This window comes from Schistocerca cancellata, chromosome 9 (genome assembly GCF_023864275.1).
Source record: "Schistocerca cancellata isolate TAMUIC-IGC-003103 chromosome 9, iqSchCanc2.1, whole genome shotgun sequence".
Classification (NCBI taxonomy): Eukaryota; Metazoa; Arthropoda; class Insecta; order Orthoptera; family Acrididae; genus Schistocerca; species Schistocerca cancellata.
Genome location: NC_064634.1, coordinates 430208040 through 430223365, shown reverse-complemented (window position 1 = coordinate 430223365; position 15326 = coordinate 430208040).

The following is a 15326-nucleotide window of genomic DNA, read 5'->3' as shown; positions in this document are numbered from 1 at the left end:
TTCTTTGCACCTTCGTGTTTCTCTACAAAGAATGGGGCCGTCAATGTCACACGATCGATTCATTTCATTTCTCTTCAACTTCAGTGACTGCCGTTTTTAAAAATTTCCATTCCTCTTCAGCTGAACTGGCGAGTCTGCGATTTCTTATCGCAGTTTCTATACCTCTGAGAGTTTTAAGTGTATCTCCTCATTCATTAGTAGTTCCTTATCCGAAATCTTCACGCATTGATTTTTGTTGACTAATCTCTTAAATTGCAGACTACTCCTCATGACTACTAAATTGTGATCTGAGTCTACATCTCCTCCTGGATACGCCTTACAATCCAATATCTGGTTTCGGAATCACTGCCTTATCGTGATGTTATCTAACTGAAATTATCCTGCGTCTCCAGGCATTTTCCAAGTATACCTCCTCCTCTTGCGATTTTTTAATAGAATATTCGCTATTATTACCTGAAACTTACTACAGAACTCAATTTGTCTTTCTCCTCTCTCATTCCTAGTACCAAGCCCATTTTATCCCTTAGCTCTTTCTTCTATTCCTTCCCCTGCAATCGTATTCCAATTCCCCATGACTATTAGTATTTCATCTCCTTTTACGTACTGAATTACCCGTTCAATATCTTCATATACTTTCTCCGTCTCTTCATCTTCGGCTGAGATGTCGGTATGTATAACTGAACTATTGCTGTCGGTTTTGTTTGCTGTCGTTTCTGATGAGAACAATCCTTTCCTTGATCTGTTCACATAACTCATTCTCCGTCCTACCATCCTATTCATAACGAATCCTACTGCTATTATACCCTTTTGTGCTGCTGTTAATATTGCCCTACATTCATATGTCCAGAAATCCTTGTTTTTCTTTCCATTTCACTTCACTGACCTCCACTATTTCTACATTGAGTCTTAGCATTAACATTCTCAGATTTTCTAGTGTCTCTAACGCGTTCAAACTTCTTACATTGCACGCCCGCATTCTGCCCTACCAGCGTACAAAAATTAGCTGCTGTACGTATTATTTTCTATAATCGGCCTTCTTTGGGCTTCACTGACTATTACATCAAGTGCTCGGTCGAGCACTTACATATTGTAAGACTAACGCTCGTGTGGATCTTACCTAACAGTTTTGTGAATTTTTATTGCATAAAACAAACAATTTCATCATTGTGTTCATCAGGACTTCTGACGACGGAACTTCTGTGCTTGTAAAGGTTAGGTTCGGATCGAATTGTCAACGTAATTAGCTTTAGCGTAACGTTTACAAAAGCCGTTTTTCTTTCATTACCAGCACAAGCATGCGCTAATTAATAATGTTAACTAAATATTCTACGATACCGGTGGTGTAAAAGCCCAGTAAAAAGAGCCAAAAGAGGTCCATAAATCGGGAACAGTTCGTGTAGACGGAAACCTTTGTACAGTGGGAGGAGGGAGTGCCACGAACAACATTCTAGAAATCCTGTGTGGTAACGGATAAGTGTAGTGGTGGAGGTGCGTTTGAAGATCACTTTTGTACTTTATCTTGAATAACTCGAAACTTGTGGCCTCCAGCGAAAACGTATCCCATTACGAAATCTAACTACATTAAATTTCCAACAAAAGAGGTCGGTTTTTTCTGTAGGAATAACAGTTTGTGCGTAACGAGCGAGAGAATATGAAAATCGCGTGAGTGGTTCATGAAGGGAAGATTTATCCTTGCGGGTTGCATAGAACGTTATGGGTAAAGGCACCTTAACCACCCTGTATGTACATCCAGTTTTCCAGTATGTGTGGATAAGCTTCCCTTATGAATTACTACAGCTGACTTCTAAATTACGCTTAAATAAATTCAGTGAACGCCATGCAGAGGCTCTTTTAGTATAAGGTTGGTTCGGCTCTTTGTGGCATCTGTATATTGTAGGCTATTTGCTATGAAGGTCCCACGAACTGAATGCCTTGTACCTGGTGTATTAGAACAGCTATTGCACCGTGAGACTCTCTATGTTTATAAAACGGATAACCTGCCTGCCACTGATGGACAATTTCGATGTAACCTTAAGGTCCTTTAAAATAAATACTAATGGGTATCTTGTATTCTTATCTAAATTTCGCCTAAATGCAACGCAAATTAGACCACAGTCGCAAGGCCTGCGACCGTGGATTCTGTTACTACGTGTCGGTCTTAAATATTACTAATTGTTTTTGAGATCTGATATTTTGTTCTTTTACGATAGGTAAGTGTCTTTGTAAGCTGATCTCTAGGGGCGATGAATTTTGCTCATAAATGAAATTAGTAAAAAAAACTTGAAATGGCTTCACCATGGTAGGCACTTACGATGGGTCTTAGGCCTTTTTTCTTTTTTTTGCAACCAAACAAATTAAAGGTTAAATTGTAGGTTATGCTCTAAGCTTTGTATTATTCATTGCCTGTACAAATCGAAATGTACTTCATGGGCACTTAATTGAAACAATTTGAACATAGCAGCTATTACACTAATTTCACCTTAACTGCCGTATTTACTAGTCACAAGTGATATCGCTATCAAATTGTGTATTTTACTAATTTTACAACGTGTTCGATCTTTTTAATAATAAACTACTTTTTAGATATATACAGTTTTGTTGACAAAATGCTAAACGCGGATAGATATGGACACATTTCAGAGTCTTGTGTACCGCGTACAGTTCAGGAATAATTCAGAAATGAGTGTTACTTGTATCAGGATGGTAATGCAAACTGTCATAAAGTAGCACGTGTGAGTCATTAGTTAGTGGGCAGTAACATACCTAAAATGGACTGGCCTGCCAAGAATTACGAACTCAGTGCAATGGAACACCTTTTGAATGAGTTACAGCGTCGACATCGCTCCGAATCCCAGCGTCCAACATCACGACATTCTCTTTTTTTGGCTCTTGAGGGAAAATGGCCATTCCTCCACAGACATTCACACAGCTCTGAAGCAGCAGGAAGATGTGGTTGGAACGTGTCAGTTAACAAAAGAGCAACAAGGGGACCACACCCTAGTCACAAAAAATACCTTCATGCCATAACACCACCTACTCTGTATTGGCAATGCAGATAATGGCAGAAACGTTCTCCAGCCAAACTCAGACCCTTTCATCGAACTACCACTACATCACTCCAAGTCACTAGGTTTGAAGCACTGTACTGTGACCTCGCCCTTATGAAGAGCTGCTGGACCACTGTGCTCCATTAAACTGCTTGCGTATAGTCATTATACTAGCTGGACCACTTTGTCGCACTTTGGTATTCACGAGTGAATTCTCCCCTTAATTTCATGCGATGTTTTACAGCAGCCATTCGCAATGGTCGACGGTCACTGTCCGTCGGTACATGAAGTCTGAAAAGTGTGCCTGGTCTTGGTTTAGGTATGGTTGTTGCTTCAAGAATGTTCAATTTATGTGGTTTTAGAAGGGTTGCAATAACCCTTGATGGATTTGTCACGAAGGTGACACCCAATTTCTGTTCCACGTTCGAAGTCACTGAACTCTATGACTGTCCCAATTTGCTGTTAGTGTCCCTATACTGACAACGTAAGCCAGCCGCTGTGGCCGAGCGTTTGTAGGCGTTTGAGTCCGGAAACGTGCTGCTGCTACGGTCACAGGTTCGAATCCTGCCCCGGGCATGGATGTGTGTGATGTCCTTAGATTAGTTAGGTTTAAGTAGCTCTAATTCTAGGGGACTGTGTGTGAAATCTTATGGGACTTAACTGCTAAGGTCATCAGTTCCTAAGCTTACACACTACTTAACCTAAATTATCCTAAGGAGAAACACACACACACCCATACCCGAGGGAGGACTCGAACCTCCACCGGGACCAGCCGCACAGTCCTTGACTGCAGCGCCTAAGACCGTTCGGCTAATCCCGATCGGCTCTAGGGGACTGATGACCTCAGATGTTGTCCCATAGTGCTTAGAGCCATTTGAACCATTTGAACAACGCAATACTCCCCACCACCTTTTGTACTGGGCGGTCTAGCTCTCGTGTCATATAGTGGACAATTCCAAATTACACTGGAACGTCCAGATACATTTGGCCTGATAGTGTATAATTCCCTCGTTGCACTGTGAAATAGTAAAGCTTCATGTATATATACACTCCTGGAAATTGAAATGAGAACACCGTGAATTCATTGTCCCAGGAAGGGGAAACTTTATTGATCCATTCCTGTGGTCAGATACATCACATGATCACACTGACAGAACCACAGGCACATAGACACAGGCAACAGAGCATGCACAATGTCGGCACTAGTACAGTGTATATCCACCTTTCGCAGCAATGCAGGCTGCTATTCTCCCATGGAGACGATCGTAGAGATGCTGCATGTAGTCCTGTGGAACGGCTTGCCATGCCATTTCCACCTGGCGCCTCAGTTGGACAGCGTTCGTGCTGGACGTGCAGACCGCGTGAGACGACGCTTCATCCAGTCCCAAACATGCTCAATGAGGGACAGATCCGGAGATCTTGCAGGCCAGGGTAGTTGGCTTACACCTTCTAGAGTACGTTGGGTGGCACGGGATACATGCGGACGTGCATTGTCCTGTTGGAACAGCAAGTTCCCTTGCCGGTCTAGGAATGGTAGAACGATGGGTTCGATGACTGTTTGGATGTACCGTGCACTATTCAGTGTCCCCTCGACGATCACCAGTGGTGTACGGCCAGTGTAGGAGATCGCTCCCCACACCATGATGCCGGGTGTTGGCCCTGTGTGCCTCGGTCGTATGCAGTCCTGATTGTGGCGCTCACCTGCACGGCGCCAAACACGCATACGACCATCATTGGCACCAAGGCAGAAGCGACTCTCATCGCTGAAGACGACACGTCTTCATTCGTCCCTCCATTCACGCCTGTCGCGACACCACTGGAGGCGGGCTGCACGATGTTGGGGCGTGAGCGGAAGACGGCCTAACGGTGTGCGGGACCGTAGCCCAGCTTCATGGAGACGGTTGCGAATGGTCCTCGCCGATACCCCAGGAGCAACAGTGTCCCTAATTTGCTGGGAAGTGGCGGTGCGGTCCCCTACGGCACTGCGTAGGATCCTACGGTCTTGGCGTGCATCCGTGCGTCGCTGCGGTCCGGTCCCAGGTCGACGGGCACGTGCACCTTCCGCCGACCACTGGCGACAACATCGATGTACTGTGGAGACCTCACGCCCCACGTGTTGAGCAATTCGGCGGTACGTCCACCCGGCCTCCCGCATGCCCACTATACGCCCTCGCTCAAAGTCCGTCAACTGCACATACGGTTCACGTCCACGCTGTCGCGGCATGCTACCAGTGTTAAAGACTGCGATGGAGCTCCGTATGCCACGGCAAACTGGCTGACACTGACGGCGGCGGTGCACAAATGCTGCGCAGCTAGCGCCATTCGACGGCCAACACGGCGGTTCCTGGTGTGTCCGCTGTGCCGTGCGTGTGATCATTGCTTGTACAGCCCTCTTGCAGTGTCCGGAGCAAGTATGGTGGGTCTGACACACCGGTGTCAATGTGTTCTTTTTTCCATTTCCAGGAGTGTAATATTCTTGCTGCCTGTTAGACATGTGTATATGCGGCACTTGACAACTCTGTGATGCCGTCCAATAACTTCTGGCGCAGCTTCGTAAAATGTGTTTTTTCTATTGTAATTGCTGTATTTAAATATTTATCGGAAAAAATTTGCTTATGGGAATCCGGAAATGAACTACGAAGCTCTGTATATTAAATCCACATTTTGACGAGTAGTCACATTGTCGCTTTTTCAGATTACTCTTTGTTGGATGTGAGTCAATGGCAGGTACACCGCTGCAGAGACAGGTTCTGAACCAGTCCTGAATGTGAATGGACACATTAATTGGTGCTGCGAATTAATTAATGAACAGGATAGAGAGACTACAGTGTACCTGAGAAATGGTCATATCGTCCAAGAAGCCTAAGTAACTGAGAATTACCTTATTATGGATATAATTTATGGCCTGCTCAGCCTTTATACTGAACACTCTTCAAATTCATACACGATTAATATCAAAATATAATGAGTGGATTGAACATTACCTTTGTACTCATACTTCCGTGTGAACTTATCTGCCTCTTCTTGAAATCTATTCTTGTGTGCTGGTTAGCAGTAAAAATCATGAGCCATTATTGTCATCATGAGGTAGAATCAGGTATTACTTTCGTGCCTACATGCTTGATGGGGAACAATATTGAACAGCATCAGGCTACACTGATACCGTGCTCTTGGTTTGAAATCTAGTTTTTTTGGCCACTGAACTGCGCGTAATCTAGTTCACGTTGTTCTTCTGATTACCCTTTAATGTGTTGATTGCTTTATCATTGCGGGTATGTAAATTATATGTATTTGCGCGGAAGCGGGTGCATCACTGAATGTGTTTTTGCCTTCTCTGTTCTGATTGCTATGCGTACTGTGTGAATCGGAGTTGTGAAACTGCGTTAGGAATACAAGCGTTTAACGGAATGTTATTCATGAGAAAGCGCTTCAGTAAATTTGCCATTTGTTATTTTATGTTGACATGTGTTTGTATAAAATTTTCCCCACCAAAATATTTACACAGTTTCTGTGTGTTGTTGGGCGATACGTAACAGTGCTGTTGAATGCCACACCCAGTCCTAGCAATAATTAATTTCTTATAATAGCTGGCTTAACAGAAGGATGCATGCCGATAGACCGAAACATTACGACCAACGTCCCGTGCGAGAATGAATGCCTCCTGGTGGCGGTGTGTGAATGCGTTACATTGAGGAAAGGGTGCAAGTGGTGTAAACGAACATATTCCCATAGATGGTAAACTGGCCAATACTAGAAGAAAATTTCCTTTAGTGGTACGTCCGGAAAGCAATACCTGTTGAGATATGAGCGAATATGTCCTGTCTGTCCAGGCAATGCTGGATGTGGTCACCACGTATCCTTACACTTCTTTTCATCCTTCGGATCTTGATACCTCACCTCCTGACTGCTGGAGGATTTTCATATGCCCACACCTGCGCATTGTGGTAATTTGTTACGCACTATCCTATGACTTCCAAATCATTTGTAAACTAAGTGCAAAAGTCAAACGCCCATATCTCGACTGGTGTGGTTCAAAAATGGCTCTGAGCACTATGAGACTCAACTGCTGAGGTCATTAGTCCCCTAGAACTTAGAACTAGTTAAACCTAACTAACCTAAGGACATCACAAACATCCAAGCCCGAGGCAGGATTCGAACCTGCGACCGTAGCGGTCTTGCGGTTCCAGACTGCAGCGCCTTTAACCGCACGGCCACTTCGGCTGGCCGACTGGTGTGGGTTTCCAGGTGCATAATTATAAGAATTATCCTTCTAATTTTGATTTTGTATGAATATACGACACGGGTTTCTTTAAAAATCCTGTATAAGTGGAGCAGAGACGAATGGAGAATAAGTATAGCAACAATAATGGCTGCAGATGGGGAAATACGCTACCATAAGCGATTTTGAGTATGGGGTGATACGTATGAAACGTAAATAGCGAAAGTGGTCGGATCTCCGCACGCTGCCATCGTCAGTATCTATGGAAAATAGTTTCAAGACAGTGGTAACCACGAGTTGGTAACAAGGTATCGGTCAAACCTCGTCACAGAACGTGGAGGATTCCCTGCTCTGTAATGATAGAAATGCAGAAGTTTGTGGCACATCTGACGGTGAAGCACAGCACTGGTGAAGACACGTGTGTTTTGGAACACACCGATTACCCCATATCGTTGAATATGGGGTTCCGTACCTGTACCAAAGCTGACCCAACGATATGATCTATTAGGACTGCATTAGTGATGAGATCATCGATATGGAATAAATCGTGTTTCTCATCACACGAGGTCGATGGTCGTGTCCGCGGACACCGTAGTCCAGATTAAATGCTGCTCGAAACATTAACTGCGCCACGGACACACTCTGCTGGGGCCAAGACAATGTATCGATAGGCTGTAGAGCATGTTGGGTTACAACAGCGGTATGTGGACGAACGTTATCCTGTTGGAAAACATCCCACATGTTCATGAATGGAAGCGCAACAGGTCGACTCACGAGACTGGCCAACCAATATGCAGTTATGGAGCACGTCATAACCACGAGAGTGCACTTGAAGTCATACGAAATCGCACCCCAGACGATGCCTTCTGAAGCAGGTCCAGCGTGTCTAGCATGTAGACAGGTTGATTGCAGGACTTCAACTGGCACTCTTCTAGCCAACACACAGCTATCACTAGCTCCGAGGCAGAACCGGCTTTCATCAGAAAATACAAAAGGCTCCAACCTGCCCTCCAATGAACTTGAGCCGTGTGCGGTTCGCGGTCGTGCCGTTTATTGTTCGTCATCTTGTTTTGTGGTTCTGTCGCCTCATTTTTTCTTTTAATTCTATTTACTGACGTCGCTAGGTTGCTGGTCTGCTTGCCCGTGAGTGGCAGCAGCAGTGCTTATCGATAAGTGCACTGTCGTACCATCTCTAGAGCGACCACTAGTATTTCCGGGTCGTCGTCTGTCGGGAGTTCAGTCGGGACGCAGCAGCACTGAAGTTCAATCGATGACGGAGCGCTGGTGAAGAGCGGACAGCCAGTGCTCGCCGGCCGCTGGCGACACACATGAACTGTCCGACGGAAGGAGATTGAAGCGGAACGACCGTTGGTTGGTCGTTGGGTTGGTCGTCTCTTCGGGTGAAGTGTATTGGGTGTACTGACCGTTTCTGGGCCCCGTCAGTTGGTCATCTTGGCGGACGTGGATCGGTCCCTTCCTTGTGCAGAGATGTCGCGGGCAATGGGCAAGAGTTACCTCAGCATGGTTGGGTCCGAGCAAGTGTGCCCGGGTCGCCGTGTTTCCGAATTCCTAACGGACATCGAGTTGAATCGGGTTGGAGCTGCAGTGAGCTTCGGACAGAAAAATCTCGCCACAGCGTTGCCGAAACAAGTACCTTCAGTGAGAACGACCTGGGTTGGTCGTTCTGTCGGTCGTCTCATCGGACGACGTGTATTTGGTCGCCGACCGCTTGTGGAAACTCACTGTGTCCTTGTTGTTCTATAGTGATTTCTTTTACCATTGTTAGAGTTCTTGTGCAAGTGTGTTTACGTGGAACCGTGTGTAGCTTCTGTGATTTCCATTGAGCAGATGAATGCGGTCTTCATACTGGAGTGATCAGTCGGTCGATTGAAACAGAGCAGCTAGTGTGTCGGGTGGAAGCAAATTGATTAGGCTGTTGGTTGCTTCTTCAGCCGTCCCTAGGTTACCCCTTGGAATACTTCTGAGCACCACTCTTTGTTGTTTGTGATTGTCATTTTATTTGGTCGCAGGTACTGTGTCACGCCTTCAGTCGTGTATTAATTTTGTCTGTTCTAAGTACTATATGGCCTTCAGCCGAATCTCATGTAAAGTATTTTAAGATTAGGCCTTCAGCCGTGTTTTATTTAAAACTCTTGTTCCCCTTCAGCCCTTCAGCTGCGTTTGTTTCAAAATCTGTGGCTTTCAGCCATAACATGTAAATCCTTGTCTGTAAGGTTCCTCTTTAATTATTTTGAATTTTTAAAATGGCCTTCAGTCGTGTTCTGTAAATGTTTATCTTAAGGTTGTCTTCAATTATTCTTGAGTAATAGCTTAAGCCTTAAGCCGTCAAGATACTTCAAGATTCCTTATTATGTTTTTCTGCTGTGTTGTTTAAAATCTTATCTTTGAAGTCTGTCTTTTATTATGTAAAGAATTTTTTTTAATCGGGCTTTCAGCCGAACAATTAACTTGAATTTTCCTTAATGTGGCCTTCAGTCGGAATTTGTAAATGCTTGGCTTGTAAAGAATTTCCTTAGCTGATCTGAAATATTATTTTGGCCTTCAGCTGAGAAGATATTGTAATTTTACTTAAGTAAGACCTTCAGCCGTTACCCTAAATCCTGGTATTTTAAAAGCAATCATTTAAACATACTCTGGAGAAGTTACTTGGGCCCTCAGCCGTGATTTGATCTTTGTTGTTTTAAAAAGATAACTGTGCATTGGTTTGAGGAATAAATTTGTGTGTGTTCTTGTATAACTAACTTTCCACAACTTGTTGCACTCTGTCCTGCGAAACCATTTCTGAGCTCTTAATTTATACAACTGAAGCCGGAAATGACGATGGTTTGGCGTCAGTGGAACTAACGCTACAGGGCGTTTGGCTCGGAGCTGTTCTCGAGGTAGCCAATCTGCAACAGTTCTTTGCGTCCCTGTGGTGCCAACTGATGCTTCAATTGCTGCAGGCACTTCAGTACCATGCGCCAGAGCCACACGCAGAACATGATGGTCTTCGCTCTGCAGTATCGCAGAAGTAACATCCAGCTTCTGGTAGCCCTGTTACACGACCTTGTTCAAACTCAGTGATGTGTTGATAATGGCATTCTTGTCACCTTACAAGAATGTTTGACAAACATCATCAGGCCCAATCCCAAAGGTAACTAACGCTCACGACCGTTACAACATGGATTTAAAAAGCAAACCTGATTTCCGTTCTCACAGTGGCGCTGCTAGTCCCAACTCTTATGCGACTGGCTTGAGATTTGAACAGAGATCGTCTGTCAGATAAATAAAAACGCCTATCAGGTTTTCTTCCGTCAGTATGTACCAACCTCATGTTAAGGAGTAGGAGTCTCTATAAACATAAATAGCTGATATCTGTGAGGAGTTGACACGCTTATGTCACCGTTCAATGTGCTCAATAAACAGCACATTTATGGCGATCAGCTTACAGCGTTCAGACTCCCGCCATTTTATCCTGGGCCTTGAGAAGTGGGTTCTGTGTGCCGGCAGAAATATTATTGACCAGCAAAGGCTTACGCTGTTAGTTAAATAGTAGACATGTGAAATGAATTCGCAATTGCGAATAAGGACAAAGCTGTAGATTGGAATGGCGACAATGAAAATTTGTGCCGGGCCGGGATTCGAACACGCATTTCCCGCTTATCGTTAGCGGCCGCCTTACCATTTGGCTGTCCGTGCACGATTCACGTTCAGACTCAAACTTCCATATGTCGCCCACGGTTGACGACATATGGAAGTTTGGGCCTGACCGTGAGACGTTCAGATCAGTCACCTTAGGACACGCTAGCGGCACGGACGTCTTGTTTACGCCCTCGCCGTGCGGCTTGCTCGCGGAGTCTTACGTGATGTTCGGATGATGTGTGTGAAATCTTATGGGACTTAACTGCTACGGTCATCAGTCCCTAAGCTTACACACTACTTAACCTAAATTATCCTAAGGAGACACACACACACCCATGCCAGAGGCAGGACTCGAACCTCCGCAGGAGTTTTACGTGATTCTGCGGTCTTAGCGCGCTATGTTTCCTTCGAAAGAGAATGGCGTAGGCCCACAGGAAATCGACAATGAATATTTCACCAAAGTATGCCCGACTAAACTACTTGAAATCGAACTTTGTATCAGAGATTAAGTCAAGATTGATTGCATCTAACTTGTTGGCATCCGCCTGCCTATAGTGAGCAGTGTGGTATACGTGAAATTCGTTAACGAAGGCTTATGTGACAAAATTCGAAGTACAGCTCGAAGTGGGCTTAAGTTCCGTCACTCTGATGGACACGTTGGTGACGTAACTGTGGAACACGCGGGACTTGGACTGCGGACGATACGCATATTTGAGCTCTCTTTCGAGGTGCCTTCAGAGGTAGTGGAATCTGCATTCCGCCCATATGGAAAGTTGATTAGTCATACAGCTGAAAAATGGGTTCAGTCCACTACGTACCCGTACGACAGATCCGCATAGAGCTAAACAACCGTCCTACTTATATTTTGGTGACTGCTGTACAGTTATAATTTATGATGGCGAGCCTAAGACATGCTCGGAATGTGTCAAAGAAGGACACCTTCGGTCCAGCTGTCTGCATCGCAGAATGACACATTTACCGCGCCGGCCGGAGTGGCCGAGCAGTTAAAGGCGCTACAGTCTGGAACCGCACGACCGTTACGGTCGCAGGTTCGAATCCTGCCTCGGGCATGGGTGTGTGTGATGTCCTTGGGTTGGTTACGTTTAAGTAGTTCTATGTTCTAGGGGACTTATGACCACAGCAGTTGAGTCCCATAGTGCTCAGAGCCACTTGAACCATTTGAGCCATTTACCGCCTGGGGACCTGCAGACCAGGACCGCTCCGACGACGATACCACTGAAGTTTGTCGAATTTCTCCATAACGACCCCTGACCGCAATCACCACTGGCTCCTACTACTGCCACATCGCCGTCTCCACTAATACCTCAGGCTGTTGCGGATGGACCGGCGGCCATGCCACCTCCTCCTGTCGTGTGTAATGGTGGCAATCTCTAGTTTAGGGGATGATCCTTGTCTCCATCTTTGTGCCTACCAACATTTTTGTGCCTGACCATCCGGATCCTCTGGAGTCTTCTGACATTGAAGATCACGTGCGCAAGCAACGGTCACGGAAGATACTTTGGAAACGGCTGATCGCCCTGTCTGACACTTGCAGGACGCAGGCACAAGACGATGAGGACCACAACTATGAAGATTTTCTCCCGATAGACGATTCCGTGGTGCAAGTACCAGTCTGGACCCCGTCGGAGGTACAATGATCATTGCAACCACAAGGTGCTGTACCTAATGACGTTGAACAGCAGCTGAGCCAGCACTATTCTTCAACCGCTGACGTGACGCCGCCTTCGGGCACCACAGGTACTCCACTGGACGGCGTGGTCTGACGACGTAGACGAAGAAACACCCTGCGTTGAGACAGCAGCGAATGCTGCTGCTCCAACCCACGACTGCTAATCGACAGAGTTACTGCATGGGGATGTGCAGCCTCTTGGGACAACGTTCCTGTTCGCTGCTGCTCTTCATTCCTCCATGAGCGTGCCAGTAGCCCCAATTCCACATAAAGCTTACAGGATTGGCTCCATCGATGTCAACACCATCGTCACCCCTGTCAAACTACAATTGCTCCGTGAAATGTTGAGGGCGTCGGACCTCGATGTTGCCCTTCTGCAGGAAGTTCGCCTGGCGACGATGTCTCCTACCTCAAGCCGTGTGCTGACGGTTGCAGTGGGACAGCTATTCTTTTAAGGGAAGGCATTGCGGTAGACGACATGATTTACCTACCATCAGCTAGGGGTCTTGCTGTGACCTTCCACGGTGTCCGAATCATCAATGTTTACGCTCCCTCAGGTACGGCCAAACGGCAGGAACGGTCGCGATTCTATTCAGAACAGGTCGCTACTTTGTTTGTAGGCTGCTACGGCCATATCATTATTGGCGGCGACATCAGTTGTGTGATATCCCAAAAGGACTAACATCCCCATTTCACCACATGCCACGAACTCAAGCTGCTCGTGCATGAACTGAACCTCACCGATACTTGGGGCCAGGTGCATGGCGATCGACCTGGATATACGTAGGTCACCAGCCATTCAGCAAGTCGTTCTGACCGTGCCTACGTTTCCCAAGGAATCGTAACTGCCACGCTTCACGCTGAGTTATGGCCTACCACCTTCTCCGACCATATCGCCTACATTTTCACTGTTTCGCTCCAGAGGCAGGTGTGGCGCGATCGAGGCCTGTGGAAGCTGAATGTCGCCCATCTGAAGGATGCGGAATTCAGGCAGGTCGTAGGAACGACGTGTAACAACTGTGTGAGACGCCATCCACCGTATCGTTCAACACTCCGGTGATGGCTCGACTGCATCAAGCCTGCTTTACGACGTTCGATGATAAATTAAGGTCGTGACATACCATAGAATACTGATTCACAATTATCGGGAAACTCTCAAACCATGCCCCCTCTGTTTAAAAACAGGTTGAAATTCAATGGATTAAGGAGAAAATAATTTATCTTAATGCGACACCGCCTGGAAGTCACAATAGTACGCGAAAGATGTCATGATTGTTTACTAGGAGAAACCCCTTCCATGCATCGTATTATCCGAGAGAAGCAGCTGTGTTGGAGGAAGCTGGTCAACGCCCTCGACATGCCAGATGGTCCTCGATTGACGTCCCAGAATGACATCGTAAAACCCTTTGTGGATCACTACAACCAATTCTGTGCAGCAGAAAACCAGAACATAGCGGTAACGACTGATGTCCTCCGTTCCTTGACGGGTACCCATGATGGGGCTGCTGCGCAATTTCTCACAGCAACAATTACCGCTGATGACGTCACTGATGCTCTCATCAGGGTGCGGCGAACAAAGCCCCAGGTCCCGACGGGTTCTCACTGGAGTTAAGCGCATATTCCACGACATCATCGGCTCACGCTGCACTGCGATGTATAAAGAACTGATGAACCCTGACCTTCCCCTCCCACCCAAATTTGTAGAAGGCTTGCTTATCCCGGTCCCCAGGCCATCTGGAGGTCGCACAATTGAACATTATGCCGTTGACCATGTTAAATTGAGACGTCAAGATTTTTACCTTGATTCTTGCCGCTCGCCTTCGGCGCGTCTTTCCTGAAGTCATTTCTCTGGATCAAAAGTGGTCTGGTGGTGACAGTAACATGCAGAAGGAACTCAGTGATTATCGTGACGTCATAGCCCTGGCCACGACCTGCCGCAGTCACAGTGCCTTAGTGACGGTGGTCCTCGATCACGCCTTTGATAGAGTGAGCCTAGAGAAGGTATTCCAACGGATGGCCTTTCCCAACAGGTTTATACACATCGTCTTGCGGCTCCTCCAAGGTGCCACGTCGCAAGTGCTGGTCAATGGCTCTGTGACGGGCCCCATTAATGTCATGCGGACGGTCCGTCAAAGGTGTCCGCTGTCGATGCTGGTTTCCGCCATCGCCCGGAGCCACTGTTACACCGTTTGAGGAGCCGGCTGACAGGGATGAGGGGGCACGGTTTCATCCGCCGCGCCTATGCAGATGACGTGGTACTCTTGGTTCTATCGGAGGTTGAATTGCGAGAGGCACTGGCATGGATAATCCAGTACGGGGCTGCTGCAGGCAGCCGTGTGAACCTGACGAAATATTGTGCTGTGTCCGTCGGTAGAGGTCTCCCAGCAGAGAGTGTGGCTCTATTGCCATTAGTGGACAAGCTCAAATGTTTGGGGATCACCTTCACGCGTGATATACAGCGCACGATCTCATTCAACTACAAACGCCTGCTTCAAGCTATCCGCACGAATGTTCATGGCAACCTCCTGAGAGCATTGGACATCTTACATAGGGTGGATTTTGTTAACACTCATCTAGTCTCGCGACCACCCCATTTAGCACAGATCTTACCGATGCCAAAGGCAATTGCACACAGACATCAGGCGGCGTTCGGCTAAGAAATAAGCGCGTAACTTATCTTCAAAGTCCTCTACGACATGCTGAGATTTCATCCTCGAGATGACACGCT